General features: G+C 46.7%; 1 protein-coding gene and 1 long non-coding RNA gene across 7 annotated transcripts in view; one reads left to right on the top strand and one right to left on the bottom strand.

Annotated features, from left to right (window-relative positions):
• The window catches only part of MAP3K14 (mitogen-activated protein kinase kinase kinase 14), a 40319-nt gene extending 32726 nt beyond the window's left edge, over positions 1-7593 (bottom strand). The window contains exon 1 of one of the 3 annotated variants that reach the window (XM_039846788.1): positions 7446-7593. The gene's annotated coding sequence lies outside the window, so the exon portion shown is untranslated. The remainder of the gene's footprint in view (positions 1-7445) is intronic. The other 2 variants (XM_039846789.1, XM_039846790.1) reach the window with 2 other exon arrangements.
• Positions 7594-7848: 255 nt separating this feature from the next.
• LOC120589253 (uncharacterized) overlaps positions 7849-20629 on the top strand; it is a 33504-nt gene continuing 20723 nt past the window's right edge. For 3 of the 4 annotated variants that reach the window (XR_005649428.1, XR_005649429.1, XR_005649430.1), the window contains exons 1-3: positions 7849-8028; positions 9881-9972; positions 10369-10447. This is a non-coding gene — a long non-coding RNA (uncharacterized LOC120589253). Of the gene's footprint in view, positions 8029-9880; positions 9973-10368; positions 10448-13358; positions 13481-20629 lie in introns of all 4 variants that reach the window. The other variant, XR_005649427.1, reaches the window with a different exon arrangement.

The raw sequence follows: 20629 nt of genomic DNA on the forward strand, positions 1-20629 counted from the left end.
AAGGCTAGGCTAAGTGGGGCCACGTCTTTAATAGTCGGTCACTCCTTATCTGCTTCTGCGTTGAACCGTTTAAGCATACTTCTACTTACAGTGCCTACTCCTATGCGAATGACTCCTTCCCCCAGAAGGCTGAAGTTTCCAGATGGTTCTCAAGCTCCTATTCCGAGCTGACAAGTGGTACAAGGCTGCAAGATGATTAATGCCGAGGGTGTGCCTTCCCAGATACCCACAGAATGGGAGGCACGTTCTTCTCCTCCAAGGAGCTCTGTGTATGACAGTTCTGGGTCAAGCTGGAAAAGGAGGGCCACTGGGCCAGGGTACCTTCTTCACTCTTCTCCAGCTCCCACGGTTGTGGTTCACGACTCAGCACCTGTAATGTGTCTGCTTCCATGTCCATCTTCCCCCCACAACAATGAGCTCCTCGAGGACCTACTTCAGTCGTCCTGATTTTTATATTTTAGCACCTGCCTAGCAGAGCCTGCCACATTTGATATGCTTGACAACTGTTCACTGAATGAAAGAATGACTGACGCACTCCTGAGGAACAGATGAGTGCCGCTGGCTCTGAGAGCCTGGTTGGCCTGGGAGATGAGGGTCCGGACTGTCCAGTCACCTGTACAAGGTGTCACAGCATGAGGTACTATGACTGAATCCCTGCAGGAAGATGTTGGTCACCTCCGCCCAAAGAAGCTGGCCACTGAGCCGCTCTTGTCATCCCCTTTCCTAAATGCTGACCTAGAGACCCAATTATTTCCAATTCCTTGAGAAATGACCCTTCCGAACTGGACGATATCCATCAGGGCTCAGATTTGCATATATTTACTAGATAGGAAGTTATACACGAATCTCCGCCTTTGACACTTATCACTGTAAAGCTATTTCTGCCTCTCAAAGTTCAGCATCTGCCAATTGGGACTGCTGAGCACAGTTTCAAGGAGCCTCATTCATCCAACCAACTTCCTGAGCCAAAGGAGTCCATTTCTAATCTTAATTGGCGATAGCATCCTCATGTGAGGCTGGCTAAGGCCCCCTTTCCTCCCAAGCCTCCCAGAGCTATCCCTGGTATCGGCCAGTAGACTGATTCTAGCCTAGTAAAAGGAAATGTCAACGTCAGCAGGTGGGTGGTAGATCTTGGATACAGCAGCGCTTAGCGCTTGCAGGGGTCACCATCCAGATATGACATTATGCTTTGCCCACAGGGAAGAGCCTCTTCACTGAGAGGAGCTGGAGGGATCCAGCCAGGATGATGCTGACGACTCTGCCTCTTCTGGCCACTGGCATGCCACCAGCAACATGTCTTTTCTTTACAGAACAAAGATACAGATGAGCTCCTTGGTGCCCAGTGGGTTTGAACCTTTACCATCAATCATTCATAGTAACTGAACGCCCACTTTGGGTAAGATAGTGCTTGGTGAGGTAGCAAAGTGCCCTACAGGTGTAGGCAACCTTTGAGACTTCCGGGTAACCCTGCCCAGAATTGTATTTTCTTATCAACCTTAACCTTCTTTTGGTTACATGAACCTCATGGTATAAGAGAGTGTCAAATAAATAGCTTTATGTTTACTTTTCCTTAGGCCCAGAGCAGCTGCTGCTCTGGCTCCACCCTTCCCAGATCTGCCGGAGCTTGTAGAAAGGCTGAGGGTGATGGGGTTAGGGTAGGGGAACAAAGGAAGAACTAGTTAAAAAATACAGTTCCTGCTCCACGAGTAGCTCTTTTGTTCACTGGCAGCACAGCACAGGGAAAAGGACTTTAGTCAGTTTCTGTCACAAACTAGCCATGTGGCTTTGGGCAACTCATTTGGATTCCTTGGGTCACCATTTTCTAACTTTTGTAAAATAAAGGAGTACACGAACAGTAATTATTTCCAGTCTGTAATTCTAACAGCTCTTTCTTGACAGAGTGGTCAAGCCTAAGGTCAGTTGGTCACCTCCGCCCAAAGTGACTGCTGGCTAGTCCAGATTGATGGGCATGTGTAGGAGGTTGGTGAGAAGCCTGTGACCACTTGCAAGATAATGCTAGTTCTTTCCCTACGGCTCCAATAAAGTCGAGCCCACCTTGTGGGTGACCTTGGACATTGATTACAGATGTCCATGACCATCAGCAGTCAAGCTCAGCACCAACTGCACTGATCTAGAACAGAGTGAGAAAAAACTCTGCCCCGATGGACACCTGGTCATGGCTTTAGTTGTAAGAGAGTCAGCAAAAGACAAAGCAACCAGAAACTGGGAGGAAGGACTGCCTCAGGAGTTTGCTCTGCTGCTGCTCACTGAGTCCGAATGGTGGCTCTAGAAGCAGAGACGACCGAGGTGGTGGCAGGTTTGGAATTTTGGTTTCTGGAAATCCAGGGTTTAATGTAGCCTTTCCAATCACTGGAGCTCATCAGGTCCTCCAACTCAGGTGATGAAAAGCAAAGAGGGTAGACAAGCATTCCCCAAAAGGTCTTTCACACCAAAGTATGGTTTGTAGCTCTGTTCTTTGCCAAGGGGTTTCCCAGCTCCCTGGAGCCAAAGCTCCCCTTCTGCTTCTTTGCTGACTGTCACTGGAAACTGGCCATTTTCCACCCTCAAGGTGGCTGGACTCAGGAGTGCAGTGACACTGTTGATCTGGGCTCTGTGCCCTGTCTGTCCACATGACCCCCAACCAGGGAACCCATCTGTCAGTCAGCAAGCCTCAAGAGCCTCCGTTTGCTTCTGTCCCCCTGCCTCCAAAGCCCCTGGGCCAAAATGAACACGATCTTTAGCAGAGGGCTTCTTCTCCACAAGGTCTGCTCAAGACTTCCTCTGCAACTGTGTTGGGGGAATAAATTGCCTGTCACCTACACCCCTGCATGGGTGACTCACCTTCCAGAGAAAGTGCTCTGCTCACCTAAGCAAAGCTGCCTGGAAAATGACGAAGGCACCTATCAAATGTAGTCTGTGGGGCCAACCAGCTACTGAGCCGGGCCAGACACACTCTACCTCTCACCTCCAGACTGAAGTCAAGTGCAGAGCTGCCACTCCAGGCCTGCTGGTTTCATTTTCATCTGAACATGATGCCTGACATCCGGTGATCTATTTTTTTCTAAAAACTAGGTTCACTTTAGAAATGACTCTTAGGCCATCAAGACAGCTTCCCCAAGAGAAAACAAAATGTTATTTAAAGGGAACATCAGCCTGGTAGGAGCCTATATTTTTGTTTTGTATTAAAAAGGGGGGAAAAAATTTAGAATGTAATGTGAAATCGTTCCTTCCCCGCCCCTTGGCTGATTCAAAGAGAACTCTGCAAATCCCTGACTACAGACCCGGGGCCCCCAGACGTGATACTGGTGATAAATCGACACAGTTATAAGAGGAAAGGATGGTGAGCTGGGGGTGCCACGTGGTGGTGGGAACCCTACTCCACAGAACCGAAATTTCCCTCCTAGTCACCCAAACACAGAGGGACAAGTCCTTGTCAACTTATCTTCTACACAGTATTTTCCTTTTTTTTCACGTCCGGAGTTAAGGTTGGGACCCATTTCACCGCCTGGAGGACACAAGAAAGCCCTAGAGAGGCCCAGCTCTGCCCCTGGCTCAGGGTCCTGGGAGGTCCTACTGAGAAAATGACTCTGCCTTGTCAGGCCATCCCAGCTGTCCTGACATCATCTTACAGAAAACAGATCTAGTCACTCTGGTAACTCGCAACTACTATTACTGCTCTTACTACTGTTATTACCAATGTTTACAACCAAACAACAACAACAACAACAACAACACAACAACACTTACAGCTGTTGCTTTTTGTGGCTTATGATGTGCCAGGCACTGAGCTCAGCACTTTATAGATACCCTCTCGTTTTCTACTCAAAACAACCCCATGAAGTGTTTCTGATCCCATTTACAGATGAGGCACCTGATGCTTAGAGAAGTGAAGTGATTTGCCTGAGGTCACACAGGCAGACAGTGGCAGACCTGGACCTCAACAGCGTCTGTCTGACCTGACAGCCTAAACTCCACATTTGACGACGAGACACCGTGGACCTGCTCTATTGCTCTGGGCAGTAGAGGCAAATCGCTTCTGACTTAATTTTTGCATCTATAAGATGGGAATGAACGGACCCATCCAGAGGATACGCTATTCATCTTTCAGCCTTTTATTAATAATTATTGTGAATAATTGATATTAATAATTGTTAATGATGCATTAATATTAATACTTATTAACATAGATAGATAAAGCTGTTACATTCAAAATTGACATATTTTGGAGAAAAAAACCCAGCTTATCCTTTCATGAGTAAGTTAGTAGAAAAAGCAGTAAACTAGATGTCAAGAAACGTGGGTTTAGATTCTGGGCATGACACTAATTTCCTGAGTAATCTCATCCACTTTATTTCTCCCATGAGGCTTTATTTTCCTAATATTTGTCTGGGTTTTTCTTTATACACGTATTGTGAGAAAACACAAAAAAATGGATACGAAAAAAAAGTGGCTGCAAAGTACCATTACCCTTGATGCCATATAATTTCAACGGATATATATCAGGAGGACAAGGGATTAAAGGATATAAAATACCAAGATGGGAAGAGAATTCTTTAAACTAGAATACAAAGAAGGGCACACAGGCCGCTGAGGAAAAATGTCTTTTCTCTGCATTGTCACCTGGGTAGTAAAACAAGCCCACAACTAAGGACCCCGTATCCAACATACTTCAGTGTCTCGCTCAGCTCAATTGATATGTTCTACTACACAATTTGCCCTATGTTTGGCCTTCCATTTCTAATCTACTGCTTTCAACATTTCAGTCAGCATCACCCAGTACATGCAAAGCCTTCACACGTGCATCACTTTGAATGCTCATCCTGCCCCTTGAAGATGCTCACCCCCACTCCTTTCCTTTCCTAGGGATCTCGGCGTGCAGAGGCCAGAGGGGCTGGCTGATCCTTAGAGTCCTCCCAAGGAACTCTTGGAATTGTCCCCCTTCCCGCCAATTTCACACTGGTGCCATCAAAAGTGCCCATAATGCTCAGATGTTTCCAGTTTAACTGAAATACTAAAATGGGGCAAACAGGAAGCATCAGACAAAACTGCGGTAGTGACTTATTAATCATGAAAGCAGAATTTTAGTTGCATTTTAACCTTTTGCCAGGAAAAAAAAAACAGCTTCGAGATGATGGAAGCCATTGGTACAAATACGCTGCCTATATGTGTATCAAGCTGACTTATACTTTTAATTTAGTTTTGAACTCGGTTTTAAGATTTCTTAACTATCTTCCCAGAAAGAACATCAGTCAAGTCAACCAACATGAATCTGTCAGCTCTTCATCATGGCAGACAGGCCTGTTAGGAAAGCTCATGTGCTGTCCATTGAGACAGGAAAAAAATAGGAAATTCAGAGTGACTTCACAGGCAAAAGTGATAAGACACTCTTAAGAGGGTGCCAACAACGAAGAAAACAACCCTGGAGGAAGCTTTGCCTCATTCACATCTCTATAGATCTCTCACTAGACCCTAGCCGGGATGAACTGTTATCACAAAAAAATCACAACAGTTGCCTGGAGTTGGACAACCAATCAGGGCGAGCCTGCTTCTCAACATTAAATGGTATACAAACACTCCAAGTGGATCACAAAGAAGTCAGTGTTCAACAGGAGAACCAAAATGAGGAAGCGAACCTCCATCTGTTGAGGCGAAACGGCCAACTAGACATTTTTGTTTAATAGATGAAGGCTTATTTGGCAGGGTCTCTCGTCTGTGCTGCTGCTCCCACAAACTCTAACAGTCAATACCAGGAACAAAAAACCCCCTTCAGAACTGCTCCTTATAATCTGAAAACAGTCAGAAGATGACTTAAAGCTTGGCAACTTACTGCTGTTTGACTTTGCAAAAGTGCTGAGACATAGACCTGGGTATACATTTCTAAAATTTAAATCAGAGACATATTACTTTTACTTTGAGACCTTCTGAGAAGTTCACCACACCCTTCACAATAAATAAGGATGTCCTAAAGGTGTCTGAGAAACTCAGAGGTCTGGCATCGCTGCACCAAAGGAACTGACTTTGACATCACTTTAAAAAACACCAAAAGTAAATCCAAACACATCATAAGCAAGACAAGCACCTGTTCACTCACACTGAGAACATAAATACCACACCAAAAACTTTTCCCTCCTTCAGGCATCTAAGTCCCAGGATATAGTCCTGGACAAGGGGAAGGAGCCTGGGGAAGATTCCAGGGGCCCAGGTTCAAGTCCCCACCCCGAGTCCTAGCTATGAGGCTTAAGTCAAGATACATACCCCTTCCTCTTCCCAGACTCAAATGTCTCACCTATAAAACAGGACAATACTATCTATCTTATCACACAGATGTCTAAAGGAAGGAGGCTACAGGTATGAAGATACTATAAAAAACACATCACTAATGTTAAGATACTATCTCCCTCTCATCTTTCAGAAGGACCATGTTTCTAGTTAAGGGGTTTTCAACATTTTTCCTGGAATAAGCTTCAGATTGCTATTTAGTATTAGGCCCCACCTCTCATCATTTCATTTCACTTGCTTTTAGAGTTTTTAATCAAGTCACTGATGTTCACTGTCCCCCATTACACGACTGATTTCTGTCCCTTTTTTTCACTCATTCCCTCCACCCCATACTCATTCCCCAGTCCATTCTTTAGGACTGAGAGCAACATTTTAACTTTAATAAGGAAAGAAACGCTTTTACTGAAGTTACCCAGCACCAAAGAGGCTCCTGGGTAGATGGAACTCTGCACTGTACAAGTGTCCTCTATCTGCCTGGTGCCCAGAGGCTGCAGGTTGCCAGGGGCCATGATAGGCTTCCAAGATGGGAATACTATATCTGAACCGACAGCTAAAGTGCCGAGTGGAGCGGACAGAAGAATTAGAGAGGCGTCAGGGGAAGCAGGAGGATGCTGCGAGTGGCCACTGCTCCGCTGAATGCCAAGGACAGGCTCCGTTCCTTCTCCTCGCCTCGGGGTGTGTGACCCAAGAACTTTCCAGGGAAGGCCAGAGGGTTTCACTGCCAGGGCAGGTGGGAAGGCGCACAGACAGGGTGCACTTGTGCATTAGACACCTTCCGACTTGTGCCGAGGCGAGCCCCATCCTACAGGGAACCCAGGGAACGGAGCAGGAGGGGCAGGCCTGGCGGTGGGGGTAGCTGAGCGCGGGAGAATCGGGGTGTTGGAGAAGGGGAAGCAGGGCGCCCCTGCGCGCGCTTCGGGACAGCGTGTCGTCTTCTGGGGTGCGGGGCGAGCAGGGCATGCGACGGTGGCCCTGCCAGCGTGAGGGAGCGCTGGCGGCCGGCTGCCAGGGCCGAGGGCCCGCGCGCAAGTGGGTCCGACTGGCCGCGCCGCCGACCCCCATTATTCTGGGGCAACGGGCCAGGCCGCAGACCGGCCCCAGGCTGAGGGGCGACCCATCCCCAGTGCTTCCTGCTCTGAGACCCGGGGTGCCCCCCAGTCACCTACCGGCCGAGCGCCGATCTCCCCAACCAGCGATTGTCGTGCTCCCCTTGCCCGCGTTCTCCCGCCGCCGGTCGCCGACCGCTGCGCTCTGGGCCCACAGTCGCCCAGCCCCACAGTCGGCCCGCCCCAGCCTCGGACCCCGCCTCCTTATCGCCCTGGCCACGCCTCCCCCAGCGGCTGCAAGTATGCCTCGCTTCGCGCCTCCTAGCTTTGGCCTCACCTCTACCCTTTCGCCCCGCCCACCTCTCCAATCTAACCAATGAGCCGGCGCGTCCTGGCTAGTCTCGTCATACCGCTCTTAGCAACGATTGGTTAGCTAGGCTTCGTTTACAGAAATGGGCACTATTTCCGGACAATATTTATAGTGAAGACATTGCTGGGCAGACGGGTTGACAGAAGGCGGAGGCGGCCGGGGGTTCGGTCTAACTACACATGCGCGCTCGGCTTCTGGCATTTTTTTTTTTTTATGGGTTGCGTTCTTCAGGAGGTTACGGGAAGGAAGAGTGACTGTGCGCATGCGTGGGCACTCCCAGCCTCGGACTTCTATTACCTTGGAGACGGCGAGGCGCTCTGCCTCCTTGGCCAGGTTCTTTTTACTCTTTGCTCGAGGCCTTGGCGACTAAGGCAGGTGGCAGGGGTGGGGGGAGGGAACACGGTTAGAAATACTTTTATTGAGCACTTACTCTATGCTCAGCGCTGTAGAGTCCCTGAGGACGAGTAAGACAGGTTCTAGTGCCTGCCCTCGAGAAGCTTGGGGAGCCAAGGGCCTACACAGGTCAGACCTGTGTGTTGGAAGCCAAGTCTGATGAGAGCGTGAGGATGGCATGGTGCAACCTCTTCCCACAGTAGGAGAAGCTACGTGGTGTGAGCGCTGCATGAAGCATCCCCTCGGAGGGTTTCCAGGTTACAGAGCCGGAAAGAAGAGTAGTGCTTTCCCTAAGAAAAAAGAGGCCTGAATGAAATCTGAATACGCAAGGTGTCAACAGTGGCTCTTTCTGAAAGGGAACTGCCGTGGGGGACATTTAGGGGAGAGATGGATATTTTTCATTCCTAATTTTGCTTTTCTGTATTTTCCAGTGTTTCCACAGTAAGCTTGTATTTTATTTGTAATGAAGAAAAAACCCAAACTTTAAAAGTTTGTGAAATGAAAGATATTCCCCTACCTGGGCACCCCATCCCCCATCGGTGGTCCACAGCAGGCAGCGTGGTAACTGGCTTTAATAGTGGGAGTAGGTAGGCCCCATCCGAGGCTGTCTTGGGAGGTCAGGATCACCTCATTGCTGGAAGTGTTGGAGCAAAGACCTGCTCAGGACCACTTTTCAGATAGTCCTTGGTAGTTCAAAGCCTATTTCTGGAGATCTGCACCCAACAGACCTCTTCTTTGTTGGGGAATATGGAAGTCCATTTATTTAGGCAAGGGTCAGAAACTCACAACCTAAGGGCCTCAGATCATAGATAGGTTCTATTTGGCCTGCCCAAGGTTTTTAAAATTTGAATTTGAATGCCTTAGGGCAGAGCCTGCAGTTCCTCACAGCCCCTGCCCCTGTCATCTTACACCCAGCCATTTAACCTTATGTCATCTGTCTGGCCCCTGAGGCATTTGAGGTTGTGGCTCTGATAGAGCCCATGTTTTAGACCTGGACAGTCTCTGGTGCATACACTGGCTCTGCCACTGACCAGCTTGCAAGATGGTGGGTCAGAAAGAAGCTGGGAGCCCCTAAAACTCCTTCCAACCCCAGGGTTTTTCATTTCAGTGACTCAGGGAGAGGTAGAGGTTGGCCAGATGGTGGGTTACAGGTTGGTATGAACAAGCCTGGATGCAGAGAGCTTGCCTCTCCCACCACCTGTTTGCCTCTGGGCACATCACTTCTCAGGAAAGACGTGGGCAGAGGCCCAGGTCTGCAGATGCTCCCTGGCTCGTCTTTGCCTTCTCCCTCTATCACCATTCCTTCTTTAGAACACTGAGTGCCCGTGTACTTTACCCAGTTTCTCTTGGCATTTCTCTGGGTCCCTTCCTGCCCCCACCCACCCTATCAAGATTATCCATCTTTAAATGTATCCGTTAACACTAATATGTATTAGTTGGAGAGAGTGAACGTGGTGACCCAAAGCTGCAACTCCCAAGAAGGAATTTCACATCAAGCTGCAGAGGTGGAACAAACCACTACAGGCTAGTGAGGAAAGTATATGGGATAAGCAGCCCTCGAGGTTTCAGCTACTTTTTTTAGGCCTTTCCAAGCCCCACCATGTGTGGGGTGAGGTGAGAAACTGAGTCTCTGAGCCTTGAATTGTTTGTACCTTCTGGAAAGAGAGCTTCAGGGCAAAATTACTTCCTTCCAACCCAGCCAGTTAAGTCACGTCAACCTGGGAAGGCTTCTAGCCCTGAGTCACTTGTGCAGCCCCAGCTCTGCTTTAAAAAAATAAATCGACATTTATAGGGTGACTCACATCTGGAGCAGTGAGCCAGGTTCTCAGCATTCAAGAATTTCTACATCCCACCTCAGCGGTTCAAGTCTGGAAAAGTAAATGGGTAAGACTGTGCTCTTTCAAAAAGAATAGCAGCTTTTGTTTTTTTGAGAGTTTACAAAAAAGAAGCCAGACACTTCTAAGTGCTTTATGTGCAGCATAACCTCACTGGATATTCACTCTAGTGCAGAGTTTCCCAAACTGGCACCATTGACATTTTGGATTGGAATAATTCTTTGTTGTGGGAGGCTGTCATATACGTTATAGGGTGTTTAAGAGCATTCCTGGCCTCTGCTTACTAGATGCCAGTAACATCACCCCCCTAAACCCAGTTGTGACAACAAAAAATATCTTCAGACATTGCCAAATGTCCCCAAGGGAGCAAAATTGCCCCTAGTTGAGAACCCTTGCAATCTAACCCCATGGAGTAGGTACTATTATTATCATCCTTATTTCACAGATGAGCAAACTGTGTCTCAGAGGGAAGTAACCTCCCAAAGGTCACTTTGCCGCAACAGAAGACCTAGTATTCAAACCAGGTATGACCCCAGGGCCCCTCTTCTCCTACACACAGAACTCTACATAGGGACTTTGGGCTTCAAGGAGCCGGTTGCCCACAGGGCACATAGTTCTGTAGAAGATGAAAAGTGAGTGAATTTTGTGTATCAGTGAAAGAATGCTATCCTTAGATCATTTTTTTTTTTTCTGTTTTCTTTGGAAGAAATAAAATTATATTCTGTTTTTTTTACTGCCTTAGTCAGCACAGTTCATGGTGGCCAGCCATGCTTAGTGAGAAAGTGGCTAGTGAATCATCTGAGTGTCTGTCAACCTCAGGCCCCAAATTCCTGTGAGATCCCGAAGTTACACTTGAGCAGAATGCAGATGTGAGGCTGAGCTCAGAGGTGACTGGGGGTTGGGAGCAGATGTTCCTGAAGGAGAGGAAATTTTACTTTCCTAATCAGGGGCCATCCCGAGGCTGCAGCTGTGGTACCGTCACTGCCCTCCTTGGCTTGGATCTGCCCCATTGCTGTCATGCAGTCTAGAGATGTAGGGAGAAAGAAGAGGGAATGGACGCAGGCAGTAGTGTGCTGGAGCTCTTTCCCTACTCTGATCAGTGGCGATTTCAGGTTGGTAGCTTGAAATCGGACCTGATAGGAGTATTTACATCATAGAAATTGGCAAACAGTATAAACCAGAGGCACCCACCCCCAAGCTGATTGTCGAACATTTATCAGCACATCATTGCATGCAGATTCTGGACCCTGACTACCCTTCACCAATTCTGCCCCCGTGGGGAGGTGGAAGGGGGCATGATCAGCCATAGAGCTGTTGGAGAAGAGGAGGGGCCGTGTGATGTGAGTGAGGAGAAGAGAGGCCAATCTCTGCAAAGGGTGAAGTTACCAGTGGGGGTCTCTGGGGCACTGGGAAAAAATGACTTACCAAGAGCAGGTCCTGGGCATACCTTTCTGAGATCCCTCCCAAATTTGAAGCCTTCTAAGGGAGCCCTGGGTTAAGGCTTTACTCAAATTCTTCCCACTGCCTGACTGGGCATCCCCTCCTAACTCACTTCCCTGCCTCCAGCTGCCTCAACATACTATGCGTCCTCATCCCTTCTGGTGGATTTAATCCTCCTAAGAGCCCACTGAGGTCATGTGTTCCACCTGCAATGTCCCCACATCTCCTGCCCTTCACTTCCTCCCCATTTAGCGTCTTCCTCTCAGTCTCCAAATGTGATCAAGTCTCTGCAGCCTAAAAACATGAATAAAGAAAGGATCCTTCCCCTGTCCTGGCTTTTCCTTACACTATTGGCCCAACATTTTCTTTCTTCTCAACTCCCAAACTTTTTGGAACTCCTGGTCTTCGCTTCATCTCCTCCTTGCAGCTACCCCTTGCAGTCTGGTTTCTGACCACCACCCCTTCTCTTCATGGACACTCACTAATTGCCTCCTAGTCAGAGGACCTTACCGCAGCTTTATACTGCAGCCAGCCACAAAGAGATGCACAGAGCATCTCCTGTGTCAGGCTCTGGGAAGGGAGTGCAGAACTTCCAGACCAGTCTAGTAGGTGGGTAGACCTTGAACAAGTGATTACTGATGAGGACTTAAGTCATTCCAGGTGATGACATTGATGAGAGGATGGATAGAGTATACTGTATCAGGCAGGGCACAACTGGGGAAGCAGAACTCACTCTTGAATTTTTAGATAAGGAATTTAATGCAAGAATTGGTCACACAGGATGGAAGAGCTGAGAAGCTCAGCTGGAGATGGCAAGGTAACCAGGAATCCATTACTAACCCTGGGTTGGAGGGACTTGAGGAGGAAGCAGTGTAGTCAGTGGCTGGGGGCCGGGGTTACTTGGAAGAAGTTGGAACCACAGAGGTGACACAAGTAGTTCCATAGACACCACTCAAGACTGAGAGGGTGAAGATTCTCTTTTCCTTCCACTCTCTGGTCTCCCGCCAGAGCTTCTCATTGGCCCTGGAGCCCGCAGGGTTCAGTTACCTGGAGTGCAGAGCAGAGAAGGTAAGACCTATGGGAGGCCACACAGCCCAGGACTAGCACAGGTATGAGATGCGAGAGGATATGGGGGACTAACTTAGTGGAGGGGGCTCAGAAAAGACCTGAAAGGTGAAGGGGACTTAGAAGGGAAAATATTCCGAGCAATCACTGACATTTTATTTTTTTAGAGCAGTTTTAGGTTCATAGCAAAATTGAGCAGAGATGTCTCATATCCAACCCCCAGCCCACTCACATGCGTAGCCTCTCCCACGATCATCATCCTCCACCAGAGTGGTACCTTTATTATGACTGATGAACCTACATTAACATAGTCACCCAAAGTACATAGTTTTCATTATAGTTCACTCTTGGTGTTGTGCATTCTGTGAATTTGCATAAATGTATAATGACATATAGTCATCATCATAGTATCATACAGAGTCCTCTCATTGCCCTAAAAATCCTCTGTGCTCTGCCTATTCATTCCTTCCTCCTCTCTCAACCCCTGGCAAACACTGATCTTTTTACTGTCTCCATAGTAATAAATAAATAAATTGTGATCCATCCAGATAATGAAATAGGACATAGCACTAAAAAGCAATGAGCTCTTAAGCCATGAAAAGACAGAGAGGAAGCTTAAATGAATATTACTAAGTGAAGAAAGCCAATCTGAAAAGGCTACATACTGTATGATTCCAGTTATATGACAATCTGGAAAATGCAAAACTACAGAGATAGTAAGAAGATCACTGGTATTTTGGGCCCATCTTCTTCCTGAGGCTTCAGAGATACCGTACTTTCTGTCTCTCTTTCTTTCTCCCATTCTTAAAGATTGAGGCACTCCCCAAGTTTCAGTTTTAAGCCCCTCATTCTCTCCTTGGGGGTTCTTATCCACTCCTAACTTCATTTAATCGTTCGACAAACATTAATTGAGAATCTATTTTGTGCCAGGTACTTGATTAGGCCCCTGTGACACAGAGAGAGAGAGATGATTGAGTCAGAGGCATGCTCTCAAGGAAGAGACAGACAAGATTGCAATACAATGTCGAGGGTAGAAGGAAGCTTTGGGTGAGGTAAGAATACATAGAAGAGATCAAAGAAGGCTTCCTGGAGGGGATGCTTGAGCTGATTGCTGCCAGGTACACTGGCAGTAAGCCAGGTGAAGGGGGCAGAAAGGGCATTCTGGCAGAAGAAATAACATGTGCAAATACATGGAGACAAGGGACATATTAAAATATTTGGGGAATCAGGATGTGGGATGCAAGGGACGAGGAAAGAGAGAGTCATTCTGGCCCTGAGGCTGTGATTTGTAGGCCATACTTAGTAGGCTGAGCCAGGGGAAAGACAAATAACATTTCTGGAATGGAATTTTAGAGACATTTCTCTGTTTGCAATGTGAAAGGGTTGTATATTGAGATTGCATAGGCTACAGACAAGGAGGCCGACTGGAGGCTTTGCAGTAAGAGGTGATGGTGGTTAAACGAGGGAAGTAGAAGAAGATGGGGAGCCAGGATAGATGAACAAAATACAGAGAGATTCAGAATTGAGAAAATAAGTCAGATGACAGGGCATGGATGGAAGATGGGAGGGGCAATTCTGGGATGCTGCTACTGAGGTCAGGAGCCATAGGCGACAGGTTTGGGAAGAGGAAGAAATGTCAGCTTTGGACACAGTGTAGCCATCTTGGCTCTTGGCTCTGACTTCCAAATTAACACCTTCAGCTCTGACCTCGATCCTGCACTCTGAACTGGAATGTCCAGGGGCCCATAAAGCAATTCTACTTCTAGCCACATGACATTTCTAGCTCTACATAGTGCCCCAAATCTGTTCCTCGCCCACCTCCCTCTGTTAATGTCATCACCACCAAGCCCAGGGGTCTCCATAGCCTCTTCTTGCCCTCTCACCCCAAGCCATGTCGACTCTATCTCCATAATGTGTCTGTGGCCCCCTGTGTCTCCCCTTTATCTTGATGTCTCACCATTGCCTCTTGCTTACTGTCATTTCATTCCAATCCTTCCTATTGCCTGTTATATCACTTCCTTGCTCAATGCTTTCAATGGCTCCCCATTGCTTACAAATAAGTACGAGCTCTCAAGGTCCTCACAGTCCAGCCTCAACTTACCTTTTTTTGCTCTTTCCACAACTTCCCTGCAGACACCCTTCAGTACCTCTTACCATTGCCCCAAACCACCCTGTACATTGTGAGGCTGTCTCGCAGACTGAAATGCACTCCTCCTCCTCTGCCTGTCAAAGCACCCCCATCCCTCAAGGCCCTGATGAAATGTTTCCTCTCCAGATATCACATTTCCCAGTTAACTGCCTGCTTTTGTGCTCTTAACGGACAGTGAGCACTTGCGGGCAGCTTCTAATCACCCCGTGGTGAGGTGGTATTCAGTAAATGTATGTGGAACTGAATTGGCTTAAAAGCCCATTCCTTAGATCAAGAACCTGCTGTGGCTCCTTGTCAGCTGCAGAAGCCTGTTCCTGTGGCTTCCCAGATTTCATCTTAGGTATCTAACCTACTCCCTCATTGTTTCCCCAAATATGTCCACGTTCGATTTCAACTTCCCTGCCTTCCTTTCCCTTACTACCAGGGGAGATAAGTTATACATACTAATAGCTAATGTAATGCTAGTTTAAAATACTGCAATATCTTTTGCTCATGGGTTATCCTGCCTATCCTTTAAGATTGGAATCCTAATTTTGTTCAGATTGGTAAAATTGCTCAGTTTTAAATGCTTCCCGGGCTCCCTTGCAGCTAGGATGGCCATGTGACAAAATTCTGCCCAGTAAGATGTACATGGAAGTCCCTGGGTGGGGCTACAGGGAAAACTTGTTAAAGAGGTCCAACCTAGGTGGCACATGTCCTTCTGTCTTTTGTCCTCTGTCTGTCTTATCATCCTTCTTCAGTGTGGAATTGCCAGGAGGTGTAGCAGCCAGTGTTTGAGCATAAGAATGATAACTTTATTCTCTGATGGCGGAGCAGAAAGCTAGATGGGCTCTGAGTCCCCAGTGGCCTCGAGAAACCATCATACAACCAGGAACTGCCTATTCCATAGGAACCTCTAGCTTCTGGCTATGTGATGAAGCCATTGCAGTTCGGTTTCTATGGCATGCAGTACTGACTGGTATGGTGAGATTTGTAGAATTTATCCAACTTGAGAAACCCCAACAGTGAAAAATGGCCTCAGAATGAAATCACACTTAATATGTAATAAGTTTTTGCTTTAGAGGGATTGTGTAACATGTGGAACAGTAAAGAATGACAGGTCTGTAGCCCAGGTCAGTTGAGCGTGCCACTCCTATTTTCTGAGAAAGGGAACCTCATGAGAAAAACTGTGGAAGGAGACAAATGACTTAATGGGCTGGAGAAGATGCTGGAATGTCAGTCAAGGACTACTTCTGTGCTGATAGGTGATGAGGACCAAGATATGTTTTACCCAATTAAGATAAAAGATGCTCAAATTAAGTGGAGGGAAAACCCAGGTGTTAAGATTTAGAGATTAGAACGGATGTCAGTCTGTGCTGTCAGAAAATCTGTATCATCCTGATAGAGTTTCCTATAAACCACAGTTTCCCAAAGTGGGTTCCCCAGCGGCACACTGGAGGTGGGTGAGGTGGGTGGCCCACAGCTTTAAGTAACATCGGATCTCATGCTGAGAAAGTTGTTCTCTTTCTAATTCTTCTTTTTTACACTGTCTGTTCCTTGAATAGTTGGTATGTGTGCTTTATATACATTTCAAAAGAATGTGCTCCAGTTTCCCCTCTTTTGAGGCAACCATTCTTACCAGTTTCTTGTGTGTTTTTCAAGATACATTTTATCATTTACTAACACATAAATTCATATAGCCTCTTTAAAAAAAAAAATTGGAATCATGCTATAAACAACTGCTGTGCACCTTGCTTATATCACTTTACACATCAGTGAGTTCTATATAGTACATATAAAGCTGTCTCGTCCTACTCCATTGTATGGCTGGTATATGATTTACCTGGTCCCCTTACCTGATTCCATTCATTTCCTATTATAAGAATTGTTGCAGTAAACATCTGTACCTATTTCATTTTATGTATTAATTAATTCATGCATTCAACAAATATTTACTGAGTACCTACTATGCACCAGGCCTGCTCTAGGCACAGGGTAGATCTGTGAACATAATAGACCTTGCATCAAGGAGCTGCCATAGGATAAATCCCTAGAAGCTGGTCATACTTTCCTTCAATCCTTCTAATGAAGTCAAGAAGAAAGACTCATTTTGGTGAGAATGTCTCACTTTAGTGCCAAATGTCTTTAATACCTCTCTCTAACTCTTGCTAATCTTTCAAATAGAGAGTGTTGGTCTCAGGATTAGAGCCTTTGGCGGCCAAAGAGCCTAACTAGAGTTTAATAATAATGTTTGGTTTTTACTGGATTTATTTTTACATAGCAGATGATACTGATTTTTCCATCTAGAGTCAAAGTATGAAGGTTCCTTTCAAAGCACGAAGGTTCCTTTCAAAATAATTTAAGTTAACAAAAAGTAAAGGTGAGTCAATTTAAAGAATGTTAAATAAATAACAACATAGATGGAATTCAGAGGTGGAAAAAACCCATGAAAGTGATATGCAAATGACTGAGGTTAGGAAATCACTGATGTAAACAAAGCCAGGAGAGAAAAAGGGAGGCTCTTGATAAAAGAGGTAGTTGACATTTATTTTTGTATCCTCGCTGGTCTTTAGTGTTGAAATGGCCCTTCCTCCATGTTTCTTCCTAGGTAGCCTATTTGTTTATCATTTATTATTTGCTTGGTAATCCTAATGCTTAGATTTCACCGAATTTTCGGTCATTACTTTTTTTTTTTTTAATGAACTGTTATCAATTAGAATTCTTTCAGACAATCTCTTTCTCTTGAATTCCCCAGATGCCCCAGCCACTTTGTCATTGCTGGCGCTGGAGATATTCAGAGACTCCTCTGCCAGGGGCATTCATGCAGCATCCTTAGTCAGATTTTCATAATCTGGCTGGGGCTTGCTCAATAATTCATTTAAAATATAATACGATGAAACAACTAAACCCAAATAGGCCTTTGAGGAGATTTCAAAGCCAGAACCTTCTCAACAATCCCGCAATCACCAGCGGGCCTGTAATCACCCACAGCTTGTTAGCTACAGACACAAACAATTAGCTTAGTGGTTGCAAATGTAAACGAGTGCTTTTCATACATGTGCTCTTTGTGCCAAGTAGATGGTAGTAAGTTGGTAGCAGTGCTTGTCAGCTGTGGTCAGAGGATGGGTGGTGCCTGAAGGCCCTGGGGCAGAGAACCTTTGTGGTGGGACATGAGAGGAGTCAGGGTCCAGTGGAGGGGTCACGTTGGGGGTGAAGGCAAGCAGAGCTGTATGCACCGAAGGAGCATCTGGGCGTTTGGAGGTTGAGGAACCACAAAAAGTAAGGTCATCCATTAGCAGTTAAATCTTCAAGCTCTAAAATCTGGTGGAGATGAACTGCGGATAATTAATTACTGAGGACCTTCCATGTACCAGAGCAATAAAAGTAAATAATATCTTACTATGAAAATAGTTTTAACCTCTTGGACCCCTAGAAAGAATCCTGGGGACTTTCAGGGGTCCCTGGACCACACTTTGAGGATCGCTGTACTAATGCATTTAACTTTTCCAAACAGCCCAATGAGGCAGGTTTCTAATTATTGTGATTTTACAGATGGGGGAACTGAGGCACAGAGAAGTTAAGTAACTTACCCAAGGGCACTTAGGTAGAGAGTGGCAGTCGAGATTCAAAGAAAGTCAGTTTATAGAGGTGAGATTGAGTCAGTGACTGTCATTAGATGTGTGGTCTTGGGGAAAATCAGCCTCCCTGAGCTTGGGATATTGTCATTTGATTCACCCACTGTCATCTCCTAAATTGAGTTAGACTTGACTTCCTACCTGATAAGTTCCTCTTCATCTGTGCTTCTTTAGCATTCTCTCTTTTTTCTGCCCACATAGCACTATATCCCACGTTCTTTTGCGGCATTCTTTAATTGTCCCCATTGGATCGTATGCTCCATGAGGGCAGTCACCACATCAACTTTGATTCAGTTTTCTCATCAGGGTCTGGAACAGGAGCTGGAAAATCTTTGTTGAAGAAAGAAATGAATAAATAAATGCAGAGGCATTTCTCATGAAGGCAGGATGTATTCCATTCTACCCAGAATTCTCTGTGGCTCCAAGGAGGGAGAGGAATGGTGATCTGGGAGGGGAAGGGGGTTATAGTGTACTTGTATACACTTGCCCAAGCCTGTTGTGTCACTGTAATCACAGGACTGATCACAGGCTAAGAAAAGCCTCCTCTTAAATTCTCTAAAACAATTCGATTATCCCCTTTTTGCCTGGAGTCACTTCTACTACTCAATCTTCCTACCACAGACACTCAGTTTAACAGTCCCTCTAGATATTCTTTTTCCTTTTCGAAAATTCTACATCTCCCCTTGTGCTGCTGTGGGGTGGGATAGGGAGTTCTCTGCCTTTTTTCTTCATATTCTGGGTTTTGTATGTTAGCAACTCTTCTACCCGTTTCTAGAAGTTAAACCTTTTGGTTTCATCAGCTATAGAAAGGATCAGGGACACAAGGATGAAGCTCTGGTTCCAGTGCCCCCACACCACTTGGTGCCTAATTAATGTCTGCACTTCCAGAGGTTGGGGACTCTCGGGAGATGCAGTCTTCCAGGTGAGAACAGTTAGATGGAGGCTATCTCTCTGGGCTGGAGCCTCTCAGCTTCCTCTTTCGCTATCTATACGGTCCTTTCCAGCAGTGACCTTCTAGGATTCTCAGAAGTCGTTGAGGAGAAGTGTAATTGTGGGGGAGGGAGGTAGGCAGCACAGAGACAATCAGCCAGGATTCTGCATGGAAGGTCATGAGGCTGAGCTCCGGCACCAGAAACCTTTAAGAAGAAGCAAAAAGGAACTGAGAAAACAGCCAGGAGTCTGCTCAGCCTGGAGTTCCTGGAATTCTGCTTTGTGTGCGAGCTCCAGCAGCAGCCAAGGCCCCTCTGACTAACAGGAGATGAGAATGGGAAGCGAGAGGTTGGGTGGAGAGGCAGTTTGGCCTGACAGCTCTCCCAAGCACTGCCAGCCCCACAGACTGGCTCCAGGTTTCCTCCCGGGGGCGGGGGGCAACTGGGTCTCCCCAGAACCTCACCCATAAGGGTGGGTGGCCGGCTGCCTTCCTGCTGTGCAAGAGGCCAGACAAATCTATAAGTTAGGTTCTATAAATTAGGTTCTCTTCCCACTCAGGATCAAGCTCTCTGCCCACCTGATCTGGGGTAGGCAACCAAACTGAGGCTGTTTATCTCTCGGCAATCTTTAAAACATGACCCTTACCCGGGAAGGAACAACTGACACCCCCCGCTGCCACAGCTCTTTTTTTATGATTTCACTAGTTGTCATCTTGAAAGGTACTGTGACCTTGGTCTGGGCCACAGGACTGATGGATTTCAGTAAAGGGGCGGAGGAGGAGGGAGCAGGAACGGCAGTGCGGGCAGGGTGGGTGGGGTTCAGCTGAGATCAGAGCCATGCCTGAGGTTGCAGGATCCATTTTCATCCTTCCACCCAGCATCAATGCAGGTGAAATCTTGCTAAAATAAGAATCAGGGGTCGCCTTGGTGTACTCTCACTTCTTATACCGTATCACGAGAGTCGTTCACATATCTGTCTCCCCTTCTAACTTGTGAGGACACAGGGCTGGGTTGTACTCAACTCTGTATGCCGGTGTCCTGCAATGGGCCTGGCACTCGGGAAAGGCTCAATAGGTATTACATGAATGAATGAGTGAATGAATGAAGGAGTGAAACCATAAACATGAAGATGGCAGTCAAGGGCGGGATGTTGTCGGGAGGAGGCAGTACAGTCAAGAGGAGCTAAAAGCAAAGGCAGATTGGGGAGGGGGCATGGATGCATGTGTCCTGTTGCTACTTACTGTGTTTCAGAGGCTCAGAGCAGCTTCTTCCTCCTCCTCCTCCTCCTTCCACCCCCCCCTGCTCCCACCCCAGCTGCCCTGGTTTCTAAATGCTCAGATAAGGTGGTTAATCCATCCATTCAACAAATATTTATTGAGTGCCTGCCCTGACAAGCCCTGGGTTCTGTTCTGCATGATTGGGGATGAGACCTACATATTGCTTGCCTCAGGGAGCTCCCAGTCTAGTGACAGTAAATAAATAATTACAATAAGCTGTGACAAGCTCTGT

This window comes from Pteropus medius, unplaced genomic scaffold, assembly GCF_902729225.1.
Source record: "Pteropus medius unplaced genomic scaffold, Ma_sr-lr_union100, whole genome shotgun sequence".
Classification (NCBI taxonomy): Eukaryota; Metazoa; Chordata; class Mammalia; order Chiroptera; family Pteropodidae; genus Pteropus; species Pteropus medius.